We start from the raw sequence: 24,121 nt of genomic DNA on the forward strand, positions 1-24,121 counted from the left end.
TGTAGTTACATCTCACTCCTTAAGTACCACTAATTCCTCTAATGAACAATACAACACAGTCCAACTATGTATGAACACCTCTCGAGCCAAGAGAAGGTGTATGGCGCCAGATTGTTCAAGCCCTGGAATCATCCCTTAAGGGAGCTATCTATCTACTTACCCTTGCCTCAGGGAAGGAGTGAATTCCATCTTGTGTAGCTAAGTTTTCGACTCCCAAATCAGACGATCCCCAAAATGGTAGGTTTAAATCGGCGCTTGGCCACTCGCACCCATACAAATTAAAGGACTGCCCTCAATGGCAGGAGTTTCCAACTTACTTAGGATTGAGGTCATGTTACCTATGGTCATCCTAGTGAAATGAAGTCTCTATCATGAACGGTGTTATATAACGAGACATCAACACTTTGTGGTCAGGTCTTATACAAACTCTTTGTATAGGATGCCCCCGCTCGCATGTCACTAACACGAATGATTAGGATTATATCATCTGTGGCAAGTCAAAACACTTGTGACCATTCCACAAAGCGGGCCGCATCTGTAGCGTTACTTGGATAAGGTTTCCCTCCTATATTCATATACTACAAACCATTTTGGTTATCACTCAAGACATGACCCACTTGTATGTTACCATATACATGCTTGAGTCACATATAGATAACTAGAGATTTCATGTTTATTGGTTTGTGGTAAACCAATTAAAACAAGCAACTGAGAAAAAAAAATACAAGATGTGAAGTAAATCTCATATATTAACAACACAAGCATTCGTAAAAACTGTTTACAAACTATAGGACACGAGACTTTAGGGCATTAACCCCAATAGACCTTTCCGGAGTCGTCCTTAAGGTGATCGAATGGGGGAGTTGTAAGACTTTGCGGGGCCCCCTCATGACGATTAGGATGCACGAAAAACGATACAAGGTAGACCTTTCCGGGGTCGTCCCTAGGGTAATCGAATGGGGGAGTTGTAAGTCTTTACAGGGCCCCTCCCCATGACGATCAGGAAACACGAGCACGAGAGGCGATACAATAGTAGACCTTTCCGGGGCCATCCCTCTGTATACCAAGGGGACAATCACGTTTTGAGGAATTGCTTCAAAAAAAAAAATAAAACATCACCTCCTGCAAAAAAAAAAAATATATTAAAAAAAGAAAAAATAGGAAAAGAAGGAAGAAGAAGGAAGAAGAAGGAAGAAAGAAAAAAAAAAGAGAGAAAAAGAAGAAAGAAAGAAAGAAAGATTTTTTTTTTTTTTTTTAAAAAAAAGGGGAAGAAAACGTTGGAAGAAGAAATAAAAATGAAAGAAAGGAAATATTAGAAGAAGAGGAGAGGATGAGGATAATGAAGGGGTTTGGGGTCCTATTTATAAAGGTTCCCTAGGTTCCACAACAAATTAGGAAATCCAAATCAAATAAAGATTTGATTTAAAATATTAGATTTTTATTAAATTTTCTAATTTGATTCTATCCTAATTTCAAATTAAAATAAAAAATTAAATTAAACAAATTTCATATTTAATTTAATTTTATTAGATTTTGTCCTCAAATTTATCTTCAAAAGATTTGGACATATTCTAAATTTTATTCAAAATTAAATTAAATTAGGGATAAATTTTGAATTAAAAATTTGCCATAATCCAAATTTCATACTAATTCAAATTTCTAAGTTTTTATCTCCTAACCAAATTAAATTGGACATAAAACTCAAAATTTTTCAAATTAAAATTTGGCCATATTCCAAATTTTATTCAAAATCAAATTGTTCAATTTGATATTAAATTGTATATAAAATCTCAAATTAAAATTTGGACATATTCCAAATTTTATCAAAATTCAAATTTGGGCATCTCCCAAATTTTATATCAAACTCATCTAAATTTAGGTTCTTATCCTCATTTCCAAATCAAATTGTGGGAAAGATCTAGAATTTATCCCAAATTAAAATTTGGCCATATTCCAAATCTTATTCTAAATTCAAGTTGTCCAAACTTTTTTTTATCTTCAATCTAATAAATTGTGGATATGAAAAGAAATTTCGATTGATCTTTTATTAAAATTTGGGCATATCCCAAATTGTAACTCAAATCCAAATCAAATTGGAGTAAAATCTTAAATTAAAATTTGGTTATATTCTAAATTTTATCCCAAATTCGAATTAAACTTATGTACTAAATTCATAGTTTGACTGACACACCAATTAAGATCAAATTCGAGAACAGATATATTTGGATTTTGATTCAAACTTTATATTTTTCGAGATTCATTCACCCATATATGTACATAAATCTCGAAAAGGGGCATTTGTTGAAGGAGAAATTTTAGACTAATCATAAATTGCCATGTCATTTACTAAATTAATGACCAAATTCCAAATCATCAAATTTGGAACCAATTAGGATGGACATATGTCTCGAATTGAAGTTGAAGACAAAGTCCAATGACGCCGCGTGGTTTCATTGTGACCGTTGAATAAGATAAGATTAATTTTGTCCAATTTGATATTATTTTTGGTTTAAAATTAACCTATGCAAAAAAAAAAAAAAAAATGAATTTGACCCGAATTTCAAATCAGACCCAAATCCAATTAATTGGGCCCAAACGCCAGACCCATGAACCAACCAAGCCCAAACCCATGGGCTAACCAGACTCAAGCCCATGAAGCCCATCAGAGAGCTCTATAAATAGAAGTACTCTTCTCATTTCAAAGGTCAACAGTTCTACACTCTAGAGAGCTTAGAGGGAATTCTCTACGATCAGAAGACTCATTGACTCATGAAGCTGACCATTGAAGACTAAAGTCCTTTGGAGATACAAACATTACCATTGAAGACTAAAGTCCTTTGGAGATACAAACATTCTGAAGACTGAAGTCCTTTGAAGATACAAGCATTTTGACCACGTTTGAATACTGAAGTCCTTTGAAGATATAAACATTCTTCCAAGACTCCAAGCTCAAGAACATCCACATGCTTTGCTTCTATACATCAAGCATACGCATTCAATCGAGAGAGAATCAGAGGATCAACTATTAGAGATCGAACAACATCACATCAAATCAACATCAACATCAACACCAACTCAAGTTTAACTCCACGGAACAAGTTTCTCAGAAGCCTCGTGTGAACACTAATCCTCCAAGAAGATCATTAAGCCCAAAGGCTGATCATCTAAGAAGATCAACAAGCCCAAAGGTCGATCGTCCAAGAAGATCATCAAGCCAAAGGCCGATCGTCCAAAAAGATCATCAAGACCAAAAGCTGATTATCCAAGAAGATCAACAATCCCGGCCAATCATCCAAGAAGATCAACAAGCCCAAATACCGATCATCCAAGAAGATCATCAAGCCCAAAGGTCGATCATCTAATAAGATCAATAAGCCCAAAGGCTGATCATCTAAGAAGATCAACAAACCTAAAGGCTAATCATTCAAGAAAATCAACTAGCTTAAAGACCATAGTTTATTTTGAAAGCATCGAAACATTATGTATTAGAGATTGACCTCACTTTCCACAAAATTAATACAAATACAAAGTTCAAGTTCCACGAAAAAAATTTCTATTGAAATCTCATGCGAACACTACTTATACAACTTTTGAGACTAAATAAGTAATTCAATAGTCCTAAAAATATATAGCCCATATCTCGAAAGCTATAAATAAGCCAAAAGAAAGTTCCTAAAAAGTGTTGGAACCCCTTCCCACGTTATGAACCCCCTCCCTGCTAAATCCACTAAATTTTTTTCAAGACTAAAACCATCATTCAAAATATTTTAGAAGCCTAAACTATGCTACAAACACGTTGTAAACACTACAAAACACCCTTTTACTATGTTACAAACACGTAGTAAATCTATTTCTACAACTTTTGAGACTAAACGAGTAATTCAATAGTCCTAAAAATATATAATTCATCTCTTGAAAGCTATAAATAAGCTAAAAGAAAGTTCCTAAGAAGTTTCGGGATCCCTCCCCATATTGTGAACCCCTCCTCCTAAATAAGTTATAATAATTTTTCTCTTGAAACCTACAAAGTAGCAAAAGAAAAATTTTTTTTTTTACAAAACTACAAACTTTCCTTAAACACACCTAAAACGTAGAGAATGTTGAATTAAAAGATCTATATTGGCTACCATAGTTGTAGGATAGCCACATAACAATGTAACAAGTTCCTAAATCCACTAAAACACACATATTTAACATAAATTTACACATGTATAATGTAATACAACGTACATATGCATTTTTGGCTGCTTCGCTTACCCACCCATCCTTTTCTGAGAAGTGACTTTTGTAAAACAATTCCATTAAGTCGACATATTCACCATTTTTTGTTGTCTATAGTTCAATAAAAATATTATTAGTCAGACATAATGAGATAATGAATAAAACAACAATGAATTTGCATCATATTAATTCATTTTGCACTTATAGAAAGGATTTTGATCCACAACAATGGTTGAAGTTGAGACATTTTCTACTCTTCACTACAAGAAAAACCACCTTTCTTGATGTTTACAATTTTGTATACTTGACGCTTTTATGAAAAAATGTCAAGAAATAGGTGATTTTAAAGAAAAAAAAGTCAAGAATTGATTTTAAAAAGCGAGGCTTGTGCATTTTTCCTAGAAAATACAGTACTTGACGTTTTAAAAACGTCAAGAATTGTAGAATATATAGGATAGCGTTGCAACGCTAAAAAGTAGTGTTGCAACACTATGTATTTTGACGGAAAAATGAAAAACGCATGCGTCTCACGCATGCAGCGTTGCAACACTCTCGATAACTTTGCAACGCTCTCAATAGAGTCGCAATGCTGCGGGTTTTGACAGAAAAATTGCACACCTCTTGAACAGCATTGCAACGCTCTTTTAGTAACGTCGGGACGCTATCAGATAGATTTAAAAGAAATTGCTGCAGTCAATTTTTAGTCTATCCTTTGCAATGCTTTTTGTCCATTTTTTGCGCAATAGACTTGAAATCTTCTTGGTTTTTCACTTCCCTTTGATGCATCTTTGTTATTCCATCAATCTTGAAGAGATTCTTCATTGAGGTAAGTAGATTTGAGGCATGAACTTTCAAAGTTAGGGCTTAATCTTAATTTTCTTGTTTAGATTGGGTTTAAGTCTTGATTTTCTTGGTTTGATTTGGCTTAATCTTGATTTTCTTATTTAAATTAGGCTTAATCTTGTTTAGATTAGGTTTAACTCTTGATTTTCTTGGTTTGAGGCATGAAGTTTCAAAGTTAGGGCTTGATTTTCTTGGTTTGAGGCATGAAGCTTCAAAGTTAGGGCTTGATTTTTTTGGTTTGAGGCTTGAACTTTCAAAGTTAGAGTTTAATCTCTCATGTATATTCTTGAATCTCATAATAAACTCTTGTTTCATATTGTTTTTGAATGAGATTGAATTTTAGAGAACTTGCCAAAGTTGAGATTGCCACTTAACGTTAGGGCTTTAATTTTAGAGAACTTGCCACTTTACTTTAATTAAATGCTTGCCAAAGTTAGATATGTCAATGTATCTAATTTGTTAGGGCTTTATGAACTAAGTAATGCTTTCCCAAACTTGGGTTCAATTTTTAGTTATTGGAATTAATATATGTTTAGTACATTAGAGCACGTGCACACCTTGGGTTCAATTTTTTGAGGTTTAATTACACCTTGGGTTCAATTTTTTTAGATGTGTTTGTCTTTGTTCTCTGATTTGCCTTGAGGTTCTCTGATTTGTCTTACTTTATTGAGGTTGGAATGTTGTAGAGCTAGAAATGACAAGTTGTATGTATTGGAAACTTGTTTGTTTTTCATAACTTGTTTATTGAAGTTGATCATTGTTTATCATCTTTTCTTACTAGATTTTGTTATGATTTCCTGTTTGGAGTAGATCATATTGTGGTTGACACTCATAATTCATAAGACTATTTAGACAATTCAAATATTGGTAGACCATTGTCCAAAGGAGTTTCTTTGAAACCTCAACAAGAACTTTTATATCAAACTCATTGGTATGTTGTGGAAAATACAATTGATGTGCAACCATATTTAGAGTAAGTTTTTTCAATGATTTTGGTTTTATTTTTTTCATTTAGTTTTATGATATAAATCTAACTATACAATGTTTCAATGTTCACTTCAAAGAAAACATATGATGGCTTTGCAATTGCAACATCAAAATAAATCCAAAATCAGAAATAGATTCAAGAGGAACATAATTAGACTTTCATATCTTGGCTACAAGAAGAGGTAAAATATTCAGCCTATTATTTTACATACACTTTTTAATGCCTGAGTTGGTAGGTTGCAACTAAGCTTGAAATGGGAAATACTGAAGTTTCAGAGGTGGATTACTTATGGTCCTCATCCTTTTGTGATTACGTATGATAGTTGATGTCGCTATCACACAAAATCTGGTGATAAGGACCGAAGTGTACAAAATAGTGGAGTTAATTTAGTTGCAAAAATGATGCAAGTGTCTAGTTCAAAAGATAAAAATCCCATCATTGAAGATGTCTTTTTATGGAATGATACAAGAGATTTGGGAACTAAATTATCATACGTTTAATATTGCTATGTTTAGATGTGATTGGGTTCAGAACAATAGTGGTATCAAAATCGATAGCTTGGTTTTGTCTTAGTTGATTTAAATAGAATGGGTCACAAGTCTGATTCTTTTATACTAGCAACCCAAGCAAGACAAGTATTTTATGTTGAGGATCCAAGTGATGTTAGATGGTCGATTGTGCTTACCCCACCACAAAGGGACTGTGAAGATAGATATAATGACGACGGACTTGGAGATACAATATTACACGGTCAAGGAATATCCAATGATATGTCAAATGTTGATGTACATAATGACTTGGATGAGAACATGTCAACATATGTACGATTGAATTATGAAAGCACATGGATACCTACATAATATTTCATGGGTAGGTTATATATTGTGTAATATGATAATTGTTTTTTTAGTTTATAATTTTTATCAATCACATTTGATTTTTTGTTTGCTCAATATGTATACAATGCTAATTGTTTCTTGAATTTGATTGTAGTTTTTGATTTATACACCAGATGGAGCTACATGTGATCATGATTGACCATTTTGGATGTATTTGTTCTGGTTGATCAATTTATGGAATTACTTCATATTCATATAGGTGTAAATATCTTTTGGTATTATTCATATATGCACGGGGAGGGGGAGAGGGGAGGATAGTTTTGGATTGATACATGTGTGGGTAGATAGATGGTTTTGTTGATAGAAGTTTTGGAAATGTATTTTTTGAAACTGTTCATATTGGGTTGACAGAATTATGTTCCTTATATTGTTTTTGAAGTCTCCATATGAGTTGACTATTAGAATTATGTTGCTTAGGTAGTATATATTGACAATGTTAAAAAAGTTAAATTTTTATAAAGAGATATTGATGGTTTTTTGTTAATATATAAGTTTGTCAATACGTGTATATTGTTTATTTGATTGATGAATGTATGTCATATATATACCAAATGTGGTTGTTGGATCAAAATATAGGAGTAATTATAGGTAAAAACGTCAACATTATAGATTTTTCTAAAAAATAACAAGCAAATTTCTTGACGTTTTTTAAATGTCAAGTTCACAAAATTTCTTGACGTTTTTTCCTTGTCAAGAATGCCCATATTCTTGTCATTTCAAAAATGTTAAGTGTTTGTGTTTCTTGATTTTTTTAAATGTCAAGTTTACAAAATTTCTTGACGTTTTTTCCTTGTGAAGAATGCGCATATTCTTGATATTTCAAATATGTCAAGTGTCTGTTTTTCTTGATGTTTTTAAATGTCACGTGTCACTTTTCTTGACTTTTTAAAACGTCAAGAAAATCGATATTCTTGACACTGACTTCTTTGACATTTTTATAAACGTCAAGAAAAGTCATTCTTGACATTTAAAAAAGTCAAGAAACATTGTTTTTGTAATAGTGCTTCTTATCCGTCTCCTTTTTTTGCTACACAAATTTAAAATTTATTATTATCTACGGGAAACTTTGACTCTAAAAAAAACCTAAAATGTTTCTAAAAGTCACTTTAACTTTCAAAACCAACTAAAAGAACTTCAAAGGAGTGTCTAAGAAGCACTTTCACTCTTAAAATACTCTAAAAAGGGCTAAGTGCCACTTTGAATCTCAAACACAAACTAAAAAGTTCCCAAGTGTCACTTCCACTCTCCAACTCAAACTAAAAAGCTCCTAAAATTTGTCTAAGTGACACTTTCACTCTCAAAAAAATTTCAAAAGTTCCTTTAAATACCTTTGACTCTCAAAACTAACTTAAAAGCTCCTAAATAGTATCTAAGAGGCACTTTCACTCTAAAAGTCAAACTAAAAAACTCTTAAAAAGTAGTCAAATGACATTTTGACTCTTAAAGCAACCTAAAAAGTTCCTAAAAAGTATGAATAACAAACATATTACCTAAAGAAACTAGATAACAATTGAAATTCATATTGTAACTCTATGTCTACAAGAATAGTTTTTGACATGCTTTTTATATACGATAATTTTTTTACAAGCTTTTTGAACTCACAAATGCTCGTGGAGTCCCTCTAGCCACAATCTATAAACAAATTACGTTCCAAAACAAACCCTTTTATATTTAGTTAAATAAGTAATTGAGTTTCTCTCTCCAACTTTATAAATCTTACTTTTTATTTTTTCCATCAACATAAATCACATAATAATGTAATGTCAAAATTCTAATCATCATCTATGTAGCTCAAATCTTTTCACTCCATTTTTTTTTCAACTATTGTAGAAAAACAATAATTACAAGTTAAGTGTTTAAAATTGACTCTACAAATACAAGTAAGATAGAGAAAAAAGAGTATATTCAACTACAAGTTACAACCTTTAGTTAAAACTCACTAATGTAAAATAAAAAAGTGTGTTCTTTTTTCATTTCTTTTTTAATGCATTCATTTTAATCATTTGAAAATAACATATAAAAAAGAGGAGAAAAAAATTGTTGAAAATGAGCTAATACACCATTTAGAAGTTTCAATTAGATCTTTATTTTAGTCAATGACACTCTAATACCCACCATTTAACTTATTTTTCAAGAAAAATCAATGTTAATCAACAAAAAAAAAAGCATTGTATGAACACAATAGGTAAACTTACAACATGTAACTGTCGGAGTTGGAGTACCATGCGGCGCCAGCATTAGAGGAGTGTGCGGCTGCCGATGTAAAAACGTGGGGGGAGGGGAAGAGTGAGAGGAAAATGATGGAAAAGTGGAATGAGGGGGGGGGGGGGGGGGAAGAGGGGAAGAGGGGAAGGAAATAATGGGGGAAAAGGAAAAATAATTTTTTTTTTTAACTTTGGCCGACACATCGTGATAGTTGCATCGACATAAATATGTAAAAAAAAATCGTAGGTATTTTTTCATTTTGGCCGACGAATTAAAATTATGTTGGGAGAAATCAGTCTATGTCGACAAAAATTGATTTGTCGGGAAAAAAACGTCGAAACACGTAAAAATTCTTGTAGTAATTATGGGGAAAGGAGAAAGAGACCACTCGTCCTTGGCCACCGGCATGAGCGATTGGGAGGAGTGCCATGAGCTCGGCACCGTCGAGGACCTCTTGACTTCTTCTGACTTCAATATCAATGGTTTGGTTTTGGTTGTTCAACAACATAGACACCAAAAGAAGGACCTCATTGATGATTAGCATTCTATTTTTCTAATTTCCTTTTTTTTCTCTATTTAAAATTAATGAATTAATTGCCTTGTCAAATTTGAGGGTTTTTTTTTCATGCCATAAATGACTTAATTAGTTAATCTATACTCAAATCGGCATACAGATAATAGATAATAGTTAAATACAAATAAATCATTTCATTTGATGTAGTGATGATTCTTCTATTAGTATATAAAATTGTAAACTTAGACTCATAAAATTGTCAGCTTATTTCAAAATGAATGTAATTTTTTACGGATTTAAATTAATTTTGTACCTTTTTTAACATGACAAATTAAATTAACCGTACATATATAAGCAACAATCTAATTATAAAGAATGGTCAACTAAATTATTAGTTTTGGTGATACACTTTCAATCCTAAATTTATTAGATTGTTTTTTAACAACAATGTAAACTATTCTCCAACTTTCAAGAAATCCAAATATAACTGAAACTACTATACATAATGTTGACGTACAAATTCGAACAAAGGGATGAATCTGATTCGCATATGTAACAATGGTAAGATTTGTAATTAAGAAAAAAGAGATGACATGCAAAAAAAATAGAAATTACACTTTGGTGTGGTGCTTGCATATGAGACGGAAAAACACGTCGAAAATCGAAAAGTTTTGAAAGAAAAAGCTCACAATCACCAGTGTAAGTACACACTGCCAAACAAGTAGTAAGTAAGAAATAATTCCATGTATCTTATCTCAAGGAAATAGAGGTACCAAAGATTCTTTAATATAGCAAAGATTTTCCTCAATAAAGAAATTGAATGCAACCACACAAAAAAATATGGAGAGATGATTGTCTTGAAGTAAGAGGTAATGAAGATAAAAAGAGAGATTCAAACTTACTTTATCTGTCAGTTAGAGAATGTGGTCTTTCGTATAATTATAACTCTAACTCAAAACTTAAATATGGTGAACCAAATTCAAGACCTATTCAAACCTTTTATGCATGAAGTATCTTTTGGAGTCTAAGTTATTAATCATATAGGTTTATGGCTAATGTAAACTTAGATAAATAATAACACAATCCAAGGTCCTAAAGATTTTACTCTATGTTTAGGTAAAAAAAAAAAAAATGCGTACGTCTAAGCTCTTTTCCTAGTTTGTTTTTATGAAAATCAAGTTTTATTTAACACTTTTAGCATTAAACTCATTAAACTCAACTTTTGTATACTAATCTAGGTGTCAGTTTAGATTAATAATTGAAATAAACTCAATAAAAACAAACCTTGTTATGGAATGAGCAGAGTTACCTTTTGTGCATGTTTTTTTTTCTCCTCTTTTCAGGTATTGATATATTTGAATCCAAAAAAATATTTAACTCATGTTTAAAAGAAAATAAAAAAAAAAAAACAATAAATAAGATGAAAAACATATTAAAAGTAAAGGCAAGACAGATAAGAATAATTTAAGAATTTGTAGAAACTAGAGAGAATGAGATTCAACAATTGGAATGAAAATAATAAACAAAACCAATGTTGGAAATTAGATTGAAAATGCAGAAAAACTAGAAAATTACAACTTGATTAAAATCGAGTTTAAATCGAAAAGGAAACTCGCTACGATCTTTCCTCAATCAACCCAACTCAACTTTTGTTAAGGAGAGTTGGTTCTTAACACCTTAAATCTACCAATAGGGGTGGATTGAATAAGATGACAATAAGAAACTGTCAGGAAAAAAGTAGAACGATAACTGAAGAAGAGCTTCAACGTGAATGGGATTGGAAAATGTGTATTGAGCCCTGTTGGAGATTTGTTGATTGACTCTATATATATTTTTTTAAGGATGCTCGTGAGGGTAAATCAAAAAGAAAAAACCCTAAAACTAAATAAATAAAGGGAAAAAAAGGTGTAGATCTGTCGTGCATTGCTACAACCTTCCTCAGTTTTAACTATCTCTCTTTCGATTGTTGGTCTTGAACGACAAGCCGAGCACTGCCATGCCTTAACATGGAATGCCACTGCCGGAAGACACAGTTGCTGCATTTGTTTGTGTTTTCTGTTCTTGGTGACTAATTTGTGCAACATTAAAGTTTTTTTTTTTTTTTTTTAATCTTTATTCACTATATTTCGCTGTTTGATTTCATTGATTGACAAGTGAAAAACTTTGAAGATAATCTCTATCTTAGGGAATCTAAGACACTACTGTTGAGAAGGGATTCTCGATCTTAGAGAGAGCTTAATACTTCATTCTGTTGAGAAGGAGTTCTCCATCTTAGGGAGTACCTAAGATTCGTTAATGAAGGGAGTTCATTGAGAAGTAGGGAAGATAATAAAGTTGGAGAGAAGTCTCACATATTATCAGAAGTCGAAGTATTCAACACTAATAATAACATACTTAGGGAAAGTCTAAGTTCATCTTCGAGGAAGTTTCATATCTAAGGGGAGCTTAGGTGATCTTTGAGTTGGGCTCTATATGAGTCGTTTTAGTTGTTGTTGTATTGCAGATAAATACTATATTGTACTTGCTTAGTGGATTATTTTTCCTAGGCACATTGCCCCCCAAACATAGGTAATTTTCACTGAATTAGGTTACCAACTTCCTTGTGTCTTTATTTGTTGTTGGTATTTTGTTGTTACTATGTTTGTCTATGTTTTTTGTTTAACATATGTGTTCTGAATGACGAGTCATCTCATAGCTTTTTTAGTTGGTATAAGAGTTGGTCATCTTCACCTTAGGTACTTCGATCATGAACGTAATAAATAAGGTGGTTCTACCACTCGCCCTCCCCCCCCTCCCTCCCCTTGATTATAGATGGAACAAACTATTCTTATTGAAAAGCATGAATGAATGCTTTTTTTTTAAGTCAATTGACTGTAAAATGTGGAAGGCTGATGTCATTGGTTGGTTTTATCCTGATGATGGAAAGGAAATTTTGAAACCTGAATTACAATGGTCTGAAGCTAAAGATGAACATCATTAGGGAATTCTCGAGCATTTTCCATATTTAACGGTGTTGATCGCAACATATTCAACTTGATTAATATGTGTGTCTCTACTAAGGAGGCATGGGATATCTTATTCATTACCCATGAAGGAACTTCAAAAGTTAACATGTCAAGGTTGCAATTGTTGACTTCGAAGTTCGAGAATCTTAAAATGCATAAGGATGAATCAATTGTTGAATATAATGTTCGATCACTGGACATTACAAATGAGTCATTTTCTCTGGGAGAGAAAATATCAGAAGAAATACTTATTCAGAAGGTGCTTAGTTCTTTACCTAAGAATTCAATATGAAAGTTACTGCTATCGAGGAAGCTTAAGACATAACTTCTTTGAAGGGAGATGAATAAATTGGCTCCCTGCTCACTTTTGAGATGTCTTTGGATGGAAATCTTGAGAAGAAGAATAAGAAAATTGCTTTGCAATCCTCCATTGAAGAAGATCATGATGATTCTGATAAAGTGTATAAGGAATCCTTTGGTGAATCTATTTTTTTACTTTCGAAGCAATTCAATCGTGTTCTCAAACGATTTGAAAAAAGGTCTGGAAATTCTAATTCTAAAAACAATAAGTTTGGTGGCTTCCTTTTTCCCAAACAATTTAGGATTCAAGACAGTAGAAAGGAAGTGAATAAGTAAGGCTCTTCTATTTTTTTTTTTTTTTTAAATATTCTTTAAATGCGAATAGTGTGAAGGCTATGGCCACTTTCAAGAAGAATGTCGTGAATTCCTGAAGAAGTAGAGTAAAAACTATGTCTTAACTCTATCTGATGATGAGTCTGAAGACAACAATGATTTAAGAAGAAGATGTCAAGGCACTTGTTAATAACATCTCATCTGGCACCTTGTCATATGAGATCTCAAAGCATGATATGTTTGTAAGAAATGCTAATCACAATGCCAAACATGTGTATACTGATTCTTCTTATCAAGCTCTTTTAACAAATGACAAGATGATCTGAAAGTCTTTAATGTGCAAAAAGAAAGAATTGAGTCTTTGATGACTGAAAATCACAATTGCAGATTTGAAGTGAGAACTTACTCAGGTCAGAGTTAAAAATGATTCGGATTGTAAAAATTTCAGAATGCTGAACACTGGTACTGAGTCTCTAGTGAAAATATTGACAAAAGGAAAGATAACTTGTGATAATTCTAGACTCGATTTTTCAAAAAGTGAGAGTCAATCCAATAGGCAGTCGCATCTCAAAGAGAAGCAAAAGCTTGAGTTTGTTAGAGCTTAGAATTCAGAATCATATAACACTATAGGGACATCCTCCAGTAATTCAAAATGGGAAATCAACAAACTCTACCGACCAGGATTGATCTGTCATTATTGTGGAAGAGTTGGTCATAAACGTCTATTTTGCTATCAGTTATTAAAAACGTTTCACAGATCCATAAACTCAATCAAGGCTCCTTACTTTTCTCAAAATAGATATAAAAAAGAGCCAAAATTAAAACAAGTTTGGAAAGTGAAGAATGTACATAATAAATGCAATGTTGTATTGACATTGCTCATATGTTTTGCCATAAGTGAATTGTACTTTGATAGTGAGTGCTCTAGACATATGACTGGTGAAAAGAACTATTTTTCTGAACTCAAATCCGTCAACTCATGAAGGGTCACATTTGGAGATGGTGCTTCTGGTAAGATCATCGGGAAAGAAAAACTTAATTACCCAAGTCTTTCATCCTTGAATCATATAATGTTGGCTGAAGAGCTCATTGCCAATCTGATTAGCATTAATCGGTTGTGTGATCAAGGTTTGAATGTGAGTTATACAAAAGACTAGTATATTGACATAAATGGTGTTAAAGCTCTTGTTATGATAGGTATGCGTTCATTTGATCATTACTACTTGTGGAATCCTGATGCTTTACAGGTTTGTCATCTCTCTCGACAAGATGAAGAGGTTTGTGGCATAAACGCTTTTCAAGCATGAAGATGATTTAAAAGGAAGTAGCTAAAAATACTATATATGGACTCCCATCCTTACCTTTTACGATAGGAATTTTTTGTGGTGACTGTCTATCAAATAAACAAATTCATACTCCAAATAAAACAAATTTCTCACTCTGGTTCAACACATATCTTGGAACTTTTCCATCTAGACCTTATGGGACCTATTCAATCTTAAAGTCTTGGAGGTAAAAGGCATGCGTTAGTTGTTGTTGATGATTTCTCCAGATATACTTGGGTTCGTTTTCTTCATGAAAAGTCAGATGCATTTACTGCATTTCAAGTTCTCTATCTCCAATTACAATGTGAGAAAAATTTAAATGTGATATGAATTAGGAGCGATCAAGGTAGGAAATTTGAGAATTCTTAATTAGCTACAGTCTGTAATTCAGCTGGGCACCATGAATTTTCTGCTTCAATCATTCTCCAATAAAATAGAGTTATGAAAAGGAAAAATCATACTCTTCAAGAGATAGCTCAAGCGATGTTACATGCTAAACATCCACCATTCCATTTTTAGGCTGAAACTATGAACACAACATATTACATTCACAATAGAGTTGTTTTACATCTAGGTACCTCGAGCACTATTCATGTAATATGGAGAGGGAGACAACCAAACGTTAAATATTTCCATATTTTCGGCAGTACTTGTTACATATTAGTTATAGGAAAGCCAACCAAAAATAGGATTCCAAATATGATGAAGGCATATTTCCTTGGTACTACAAATAGTTTTGCATATCTTGTGTATAATAAACAAACTCGTTGTGTCATGGAATCAATCAATGTTGTGATTGATGATGCTACAGATCTATCAGTTTCTACTACTGAGGAAGAAGAAGATTCCAGCATGCTTCCACTTATGAATGTAGATGTTCCTAACATCTTTTCTGACATGTCATTCGACATGCATTCTAAAACACCAGTGGACAAGTCAACATATGAGGAGGTTAAAACAAGTAACAAGCACCCATCTAGTAGAGTTCACAAAAATCATCCCTCTAGCAACATCATTGATAATTTTTGAAGAAGGGGTGATAACCAAAAAGAAAGATAAAGTGAATTATCTGAAGATGGTTAGTAATATTTGCTTCACCTCTCCCGTTGAATCAAGAAATGTTCAAGAAACTCTCGAGGATGAATGTTGGGTATGCAGGAAGAGCTAGGGCAGTTTGTGAAAAATAATATCTAGACTTTTATCCCTCGACCAAAGTCTGTTATTGTTATTGGCACAAAATGAATATTCGAGAACAAGTCTGATGAAATGGAAATGTCTCTAGAAATAAAGGTAGATTTGTTGCTCAAGGGTATACCCAAATAAAAGGTTTTGATTTTGATGAAACATTTGCTCCAGTTGGTCGACTATAGGCTATCAAACTTTTGCTTAGAATAACTTATGCTCTAAAGTTTAAACCATATCAAATGAATGTAAATAACACTTTCTTAAATGGATATCTCAATGAGGAAGATTATGTTGAGTAGCCCAAAGGATTTGTGGATCCTTCTCATCCTGATTATATGTATAAACTCAAAAAGGTCCTCGATGGGCTCAAACAATGCTTAGAGTCTGGTATGCATGTTTGGCTCAATTATTTTTTTTATAAACAATGGTTACATTAGAGGAGTTGGTAAAACCTTGTTTGTGAAAAATCTCAAGAGAAGTTTGTGATTGTCCAAATTTATGTTAACAATATTGTCTTTGGAGGGATATCACAAGAGATGGTAGAACTTTTTGTGAAACAAATGCAAAAGGAATTCAAAATGAACATAGGGGAACTTTCCTATTTTTTGTCGTTTCAGATCAAACAACTAAATGAGGAAATTTTTATTTCCCAGAGTAAATATGTCAAGAACATTGTCAAGAAGTTTGGTCTTGAAAAAGCCAGTGTTAAACGAACCCCTGCTCCCACTCATGCTAAAATTTCTAAAGATTCAAGAAGAACTCAAGTTGATGAGAGTTTATACAGAAGTATCATCAGAAGTTTATTATATTTAATAGCCAGCAGAACTGATATTGCTTTTGTTGTTGGTGTTTGTACCAGATATTAGTCCAGTTCCAAAACCAGTCACTTGTTTAGTGCTATAAAGATAATCAAGTACATGAATGACACGATTGATTATGATTTACTTTACACAATTGATACAAGTAACTCTCTGGTTGGTTACTGCAATGTTGATTAGGCTAAGAGCTCTGAAGATAGGAAAAGTACTTCTGAAGGTTGCTTTTATCTAGAGAACAACTTAATTTCGTGGTTTAACGGGAAATAAAACTGTGTTTGTTGACAATAGAAGTTAATATATTGCCGCTGAGAGTAGTTGCACTCAATTAATTTGGATGAAGCAAATTTTATAGGAGTATGATGTCTCACAAGATGTCATGTCTCTCTACAGTGATAACATGAATGCTATTAATATATCCAAAATCCTATTCAAACACAGTCATACTAAACACATTGACATTCGACACCACTTTATTCGTGACTTGATTGAGAGTAAACAAATTATGTTAGAAAACATCAGCACCAAGAATCAACTTGTTGATATTTTTACAAAGGTATTGGTTACAGTCCATTTTGAGGCCATGAGAGCCGCTTTGGGCCTATATGTTTTAAAAGCCTAGCAATTAACTCACTTGGCTTGGCTGGCGAAGAAGATGACCCATTGAGTTTACAAGCCCAAGTGGATAATTGAATTTATAACTACTTTAATTAGGGTTGTTGAGGGCGTGTATAGGTTTAATTGTGTTATATTTTATTTTGAATTTATGGTGTTGGTAGTTGCTTTATGACAAGTTCTATAAAGTAATCATTGGTTTCTAATATTCCCAACTGTTTCAATTCATACTCTTGGTTTTGTCCTGTGTAAAATATATCTAGATGGTGAGAATTAGACAAGATACTCACACCTCTGATGCTAAGATGGTGCGTATCAAAGAAAAGGCAAAAAGGAAGGTGCATGTCAAGGAGGATGCTTCTCTATCCACCACGAACTAATGTGGTGTTCATTTTCGACGGCTTCCTGTTTCGAATAAAAAAAATTAGTGTCCCCTCTTCTTTTGTTAAATGAAGACGATCGGGTGTTAGATTCATTATTGAGGAGAAAGGAAAGGAAAAGTTAATACTTTTGCCCTGACAATGACCGATCTTGTAGGTTATGGGATAGAAATTTATCCAGATAGGAGAAATCCACTTCTTGTGACTCTTCTAGTCACATGCATGAATATACTGTCTTACCTAGAAACTTGAAGGATAATGTTGAATCGTCTTTCATTATTCAAGAGGTAGTCAGGGTTACTGAAAGTAGGTTAGTTGCTGATGAGATACCTACTTCTTGAAGGAACTCTTATTTAAGAGAACCAGTGAGCGAAAGCAAGATCTTTCCAAGTCCATTGTGAAAGAATAAAAGACATTTACAAACATACAGAACAACTATGCATCTTAGAACAAATTACAACATGCTTTCTTAATCAAATAAAAAAGGAAAGAGAGACATACCTTTGAAGAACACTTCTTCTGTAAATCTCTCGCTCTCGTGAAGACTTGAATAATAACCTCGCTATCGTTCAGATCGCCTAGCCAATCGTCTAGTATCTGATCCATGCACAACAACCCTTCAACATAACCATTTGGCAATCTTGTTATTCTCGGAGTGAGAATCCAAGAGGTGTGGGCTCTGTGTGAATTTGGTAGAGGGATGGAGGAAGGAAACGATCGAACTACACAACCAAGCAAGTGGAAAAAGGTACTATCTATCGTATAGTCTATGAATGCTTGATCGTTTAGTAAATCTTGCTAGCACAGGATCGTTTAGTAAAACACCCTAGATCGTTTACATGATCGTTTAGTAAACCTCACTAGTACACGATCGTTTAGTAAACCACGCTAGATCGTTTAGAAAATGTCACTCTGTTGCTTAGTCTCTCGTGAGACTTATCATGTAGTCTCTCGTGAGTAAACAATTAGTAATGCAACTAATGAAGCGATCTATGAACAAAATGAAACCCTTTTTATTTTATCCTTCAGGTATTCAAAACTGAAAAATAACCTCTCACCTTCACGGTTAATGGAGAAAATAACCAACCACAATTATCATATAAATTTTTAATTATAAATAAATATAATAACCAACTTATCACATTGTATTTATAACCTATAGTTTTAATATCACATCATATATAATATTTAAACCATAGTTCTTTTCTCCTTTATTTAATATAAATCAGATTTATATCAATTCCTCCAATTAATGTATCTCATACATCATATCAATCGTATCACATATAATTGAACCAATTTAATTATATCATATATAATCAAATTCTCTCTTGTTAATTTAAACACTTCAAACTAACCCAAAAACTTATTCTCAACTTGAATCCATTGAGCTACCAAGGGGATCTTATGGACCTGTAGCTTGAAGCTCCAATGGTACGTGAATAACTGACTAAACTCTTGAATAATGAAATCCACCATTCGTTAACTGTCGGACACTCAATTAAAGACCGACAACTGCACTCTTCTCACTATAGATATATTTTTGTGTCCATTGGATATAACCAATCAAAAGTATGATAACCCTTCATAGATCGCTCATAAGTACAACTGGGCCAATTTATCGTTTTTCCCTTGTAGTTACATCTAACTCCTTAAGTACCACTGATTCCTCTAATGAACAATACATCATAGTCCTACTATAAGTGAACACCTCTCGGGCCATGAGAAAGTGTGTGGCGCCACATCGTTCAAGTCCCAGAATTAGCCCTTAAGGGAACAATCTATCTACTTCGAGGAAGGAGTGAATTCTATCTTGTGTAGCTGAGTTCCCAACTTCTCAATCAGAAAAATCCCCAAAGTGGTAGGTTTAAGTCGGATATCTGGCTACTCGCACCCATGCAAATCAAAAGATCGCCCTCGTAGGCAGGAGTTCCCAACTGACTCAGGATTAAGGTCATGCTATCTTTGGTCATCCTAGTGAAGTGAAAGTCTCTGTCATGAACAACGTTATATAACGAGACTAAACATTTCATAGTCCGGTCTTATACAAACTTCTTTGTATAAGACACCCCCGCTCGCATGTCTCCACATGAATGATCAGGATCAGACCATTTGTAGTACTTTACAATACTTGTAACATCTACAAAGCGGGTTGTATCTGTAGTGTCACAAGGATAAAGTTCCCTCATTTATCCATATACTATAGACCATTTAGGTTATCATTTAAGGTATGATTCACTTGAATGTCTCCACATACATGCTTAAGTCACACCGATAACCAAGGATCTTAGTTTCTTGGTTTGTGGTTAATGCAACTAAAATATCTCATATTTCATAGACAACAATGAAGAAAATATCTCATATTATTACATCACAAGTGTTTGTTCATACAGGTATTTATAAACTACAGAACCCTATGAGATTTAGGGCATCAACCCCAACACTTCTGTCTCTGGTTTATCTGAGAATGAAAATGTTAATTTGCGTGAATCTGATTTGACTGAAAAATGAGGTGTGTCTGATAAGAATATGTTGAATGAGTTTGTTAAAAAGGTTGTTTATGAAAATATTGCTTCTGTATTCGCTCTCTTTATAATTAGTGATTTGGAAAACATTTATGCTGCTTTCATTGTTGGAGGAAATGTACTTAGGGATTTGATTCAATAAGGTGAAGAGGGTGTTAAGACTCTTCTCGAGACAACCGTAATGGTCATTCAAGGACCTGTGACTAATGATCATCTTGTTGAGAAAATGGATCCTTGTGATATTAAGAATTCAGAGTCTAGGTCTCCACTGACATTAAGTTTGAATCTAACAAACAGAATTATGAGAAAGTCCCTAATATTGCTGATGAAGATGTTGATGATGATACTCCACTGTTTGAGTTACAATCAAAGAAAAATGAGAGGTTGAAATTAGTGATGATGCTTTGCCTAAGACATCTGAAAATTTATTTGAAAATACTCCTGAGGAAGCTTCTAATTGGGGTTTAAAAAGTAGTTCTGATAATGAGGACATGGGTCATGTTCATATAACTCGTGCTTCTATAAAAGTAAAAGACAAATAGACATCTCCTTCCAATGTTTTCCCCTATGCCCTAAGATGAGATGTCATTTCACACCGAAGAAGCTGCCAGCTCATGGATGTTTGTGGTTAAAAGGAACATTATTGATGAAAAGGAAGTATCGTATCACACTCACGAATGTATTGAGCTTATGCAACTATTTCTCAATGCTAGTTTGGAAAGAATAGTTCTGAATTTGAGGCCTTATTACCCTTAAATTGTGCAAGAATTCATTGTGAACCTACCTTCAGATTATGCTGATCCAGCTACTCCTGACTTTCATAAAGTTCATATTAGAAGACAATCTGTTTGTCTTTTCTGTTGCCTTAATCAATCAATTTTACAGAGAAATGTGCCTGAAAATGTGAATGAACAACGACCTTCCATGAGAGAGTTAGTGTTTGAGCTGATTGATGGTGCCATATCTTCGTGGCCTAGGAAAGGTCAGCTGCCTACTGCTGTTTTAAATGTGAAGTATTCTCTTCTTCACAAAATTAGGATCTCCAATTGGTGCTCCTATTCTCATAAATCAGGCTTTTTTTATCTCTCCTGCCACTTGATATATCAGATTGGGACTTGAGCTCAGTTCAATTATGGGGTGTTTGTGCTAAATCAAACTATATGTCATATTGGGTCAAAAGCCTTACGATTACCCATATGCTATCCTTGGCTGATTTGTGCATTTCTCTAGCACAGAAACCAGACTTACTCACCTCTACTGAACCACTTGGTCCTCCTCCAGGTCTTTTTTTCTATTAACCCCAAGCTCCTACAAAGTCATCATGTTCCTAACATTGATACCTAAGCTTCGACTCCTCATTTTGATGGTCCTAACCAACTCTTCATTGAATCTTCATTTGGCAGCCGCATTATACAGTTGTCAAATGAATCCCGTGATATTGATGCCTTGATGCAGAGGCTTCAGGAGTGCAAGACAGAGACTGATGACGTGTTGCAATTGATCAGGGCCATTTGTCAAGCCTTCTGGGGGTTCATCTTCTCAAAAGAGGAATTGATGTTTTTTTTTTTTTTTTTTTTTTTAAGCCAGAAAGGGGCAGTTGGTTGTTTATTGTTTCGGTTGATTAGCCAGTTGACTTGGTTTGTTTTGGTTTGGTGTTGTAAAAAGACCTCTATTTTTTATCTGTTGTTGTGGTTCTTATTTAGACTCTGTTTCTAGCAACTCTCATTTTTGTTGGTTGGATGGTGTTTCCTAATTCTGCCTTAAAAATATCAACCAAAGGGGGGCTTGTTGTAGATCTGTCGACTTGGCTTTATATATTTTTTAAGGATGTTTGTGAAGGTAAATCAAAAAGAAAGAAAACCATAATAACAAATAAATAAAGGGGAAAAAAGGTGTAGACCCGTCGTGCATTGCTACAAACTTCCTCAGTTTAAATTGTCTCTCTTTTGATTGCCAGTCTCAAACAACAAGCCAAGCTGATAACTTGTAGAAATACAAGTTATTTTTCTCTCAAAGTTGGAATAACTAGGATCTTTAATGATATAAAAACACTCATTATGAAGAAAAACACATGAAGTTCCATACATGTGATAAACATGTACAAACGTATCATTTTTAGTAAAAAACTGCTTCACTAATGTATTTCAATGCAGGAATAAAGAAAATTTACTAAGTGTTGCAGTTAAGGACAACCCAAGGGGTGTGCATCCGAGAATGTTCGACGCGTGAAAGATACACTTGGCTTGTGCAGTTCGTGTCAAATCACCACTTGTAGGCATAGACATCTGACTGGCGTAGTCAAATTACCAAGTTGGTGAGATTTGCCTATAAAATGAGAAACCACCTGTAGAATAGAAAGTTAGACACTTTTGAGCCCAGACAGTTAGAAATTCTCTTAAACCAGTAATTAGAGTCCTCTGTCGGTGCAAGCAAGAAGTAGGAGGGAAGACTCCATTGCGACCGTTGATCAAGAGAAGCTGTCAGAGAGAAGCTTAAGAAAGATATCTTTCTTAACTCCTTCACCAAGTTGGTGTAGCAAGCATTAAAAACAAGCCAAAGGGAACAAGAGATTGAACTCTGCGGCTTGGCTTCTTTCTTTCATTTCCATTCACCATTTTATTTCATTAAGCTGAGATTGTTTGTATAAACACTTGTTATCTTTAATTCAATCTTATCTTTGGTCATTTACTACTTCTCCATCTATTTACCTTCAAAGTTGTGTGTGTTTGTGAATTTTATGACTTAATGAGCATGAAATATATAGCTTAAATCTTCTTGATCAATTGATTAAAATGAAAAAGTAGTTAAGTCACTCGCGAGTGCAATTTAACTATTGAACGCATTAACTCAGGGCGTGAAGTAAGTCTAGAGATAGATGTTATGAAATCGACAATTAAAGAACACAAAAAGGAACATAGAGATAGAGAAGATCGACACACAGATATACGTGTTTCACTAACGGTGTGTTAGCTACGTCCATGGGTAGAGGAAGACAGTATTATAAGGCATAATGTTTTCAGAAAATTGCATCAAACGACGTCTCTAGGGTTAGAGAGTTTATATAGCGCACTACTCTAAATCCTAGGGTCATAATCGTAAATAACTACAGATAAATAAATATGCTAAATACGAATTGTGAATAAGTTTTGGGGGCCAACAAACAAATTCAAGGCATTCCAACAATAGAGTTGCTCATGTCTTTTGCCTGTTCTTTGTGACCAACGCATGCACCCTAGAGATAGGATTACATGTGACTTTCGCATCGAGAGATGCTAAACTTAACATGAATTAGTATAGCACATACATTTAGATTGTAAACAAACATCTACACCATCTTCATTTTATCTCCATTATGTTCATCTAGGCTTGCTATTTCTGCTAGGAAATCAAAGCATACTACTAACACTTTAAACCATTCATCCATAAACCCATTTCTCCCTCTAAACTTCTATTTCTTCTTACATGCATGTCGTAGATTAATGTAAATAACCAACACTTCTCAGATAATTAAGAAACATCTACGTTAGATCCAAAACAAAGTTTGCGATAGAATATTTTAGAGTCCCAGTTCGACCTTGGACTTATCAGGAAACTTTAGTTAGATTTATACTTGGGTCTGACTTGAGAGAATTTATACACATCCATTACCAATGCATCGCCTGATTTTCTTGCCAAGAGAGAAATCAATCAATCATCCATCTCCATTCATCATAGTCATTCATCACTATTCTCCCTCATCATTTAAAGTACTTTTAGAATCAAAATCACGGGGCAAACACAATCACCACCGTGACTGGACGTGGAGTGCCTCCGCCAGAAGAAGCGGTTGCCACATTTGTTTATGGTCGGAAATGTTTTTGTTCGTGGCTTATTTGTGCAAGATTAAAGTTTTTTTTTAATCTTTACTCACTATATTCCGTTGTGCGATTTCATTGATTGAAAAGTGCAAAACCTTGAAGATAATCTGT

The sequence above is a fragment of the Benincasa hispida genome, chromosome 5 (assembly GCF_027475165.1).
Source record: "Benincasa hispida cultivar pf3 chromosome 5, pf3_genome.v1.1, whole genome shotgun sequence".
NCBI lineage: Eukaryota > Viridiplantae > Streptophyta > Magnoliopsida > Cucurbitales > Cucurbitaceae > Benincasa > Benincasa hispida.